Source organism: Prunus avium, chromosome 1 (assembly GCF_965620075.1).
Source record: "Prunus avium chromosome 1, drPruAviu1.hap1.1, whole genome shotgun sequence".
NCBI classification, from domain to species: domain Eukaryota; kingdom Viridiplantae; phylum Streptophyta; class Magnoliopsida; order Rosales; family Rosaceae; genus Prunus; species Prunus avium.
In genome coordinates this window covers 42,694,639-42,696,550 of record NC_142284.1, presented here as the reverse complement: position 1 = coordinate 42,696,550, position 1,912 = coordinate 42,694,639, and positions in this window count along the sequence as shown.

Sequence of the window (1,912 nt, the reverse complement as noted above, 5' to 3'; positions counted from 1 at the left end):
TATTAGCTAGGAGATCAAACAAAGTACTTAAAATAAATGTAGCTAAGACCATGCATGGCTTCATCAACGCCGGTTTTCGCATTTGCATTTCCCATCAACACATTCGATAGTTCCCCAAGGACACCCAATTCCTGCACAGTCATTCCTACTGGAACATTGGTTCTTTTGGTTTTGCATGGCAGAGCCAGAATCCTTTGCGACTTGGCATGTGCATAAGTGGTTAACGCAGAGAACAAAGTCTGAGGTACATGGAAACGCCTTGCAGTCATCGTTACTATTACATCTTTTGAGGATCGTGGCTGCTTCAGCTCCTGTTGAGAATAATGGTGCACCTGCAAACATTACAAAACTTTCATTTCTGTAAATACAAACATTATATGGGAAAGAGAAATTAATTAATGCTGGTGAGCAAGAACTCACAAATGGCGAAGAAGATGATCATCCAGTTCATCATGGCTGCCTTCATTGGCTGTTTTACTGTGCGTCACCTGGGATCTATATGTGATGAATTTGAAGGATTGCTTTGCTTTGCACTGTAGTGAAGTGATCCCCTTGGCCAATATTTATAGTGTTGGAATTTTTGTGATTATTTCAAAATACAATATATTTGTTATTATTACTATCTTTATTGAATTGAAATTTTAAATGTGTATTAAATGGTGATTTTTAATTCTTTTAAAGTTGAGATTTCAAAACTTTTTCCTTTTGTATAACGTGTTCTATTTGATAGTATTAATTGCTTTAATCTCTTTTGGCAGTTTTGTTTTGGCTATGATTTGATTGTACATTAATTTGATATATTCAGATTTGGAATACAATTTAAGGAAAGGAACACGATCTCTTGAAATATTTGGGAAAATATTTGGTTTATATGGATTTTCTGGATTTTCTTTGACTTATTTGACTCATTAAGAAAAAAAAACATCCTTCGTTGTCAAAAAGAATATTAAAAACACCACGTATCAAAATGGAATAATAGTGAATCTCCCTAATAAAAACACCCTTTAACAGGAAGAATTTTTTGAGTATTTTTGGAAATTTATCAAGCTCTTATTAATAATTGATTAAATTAGTTTTTCCTTCTTTTTTTTTTTACAAGAAAAATAAATTGAAATTTTCTTTCTAGAAAAATCGCTTTTATTATAAAGACGTTGAAATTTTCATAAAAAATCAAAGTGCTTCTTGGAAAAGCACTTAGGAGTGCTTCTTGGAAAAGCACTTAGGAGTGCTTCCTAAATAAGCACATGACAGGTGCTTCTCCAAAAGGCGCTTCTAAACTTTTCTGCCAAATGCTGTCAGAAGCACTTTTAGTTGTCAGAAAGCACCTAAACTATTTATATATATATAAAGGACTTGCCCAGCGCCTAGGCGCCACGTGTTAAAACGGTAAAGCCGGGCAGCTATACTATTTATAAAAAATAAATTTAAAAAAATCGGGTGTCGCGCGTGGCTATATATGTATATATAAACAACCCGCCCAGTGACTAGGTGCCACATGTCAAAAACGTAAAGCCAGGCGGCTGTACTATTTAAAATATAAAATTAAAAAATTAAAAAAAAGGAAAAAACCGAGTATAGCCGAACGACAATATGATGTTTTAAAAAAATTTAAAAATCCAAGTATAGCCGAACGGCTATACCATTTTCTAAATTTTTTATAATTAAAACCGAGTATAGCCGGGTGGCTATCCTATTTATAGATATTGATTTGCTAGTTTCAAAATCCCCATCTTGCATTTTTGTTACAGCAAGTAAGAAATCTTAACCTCTCACATTCATTAATAGTTAGTAAAATACGGAACGGGAAAAAAAAAAAGAATAAAATACGTATGTGTTTTATTCGGCAAAATTTTGGCACATTACAACTTAAAAGTTCAGCCACTGTATTATATTTTAAGGTAAATTATTTACA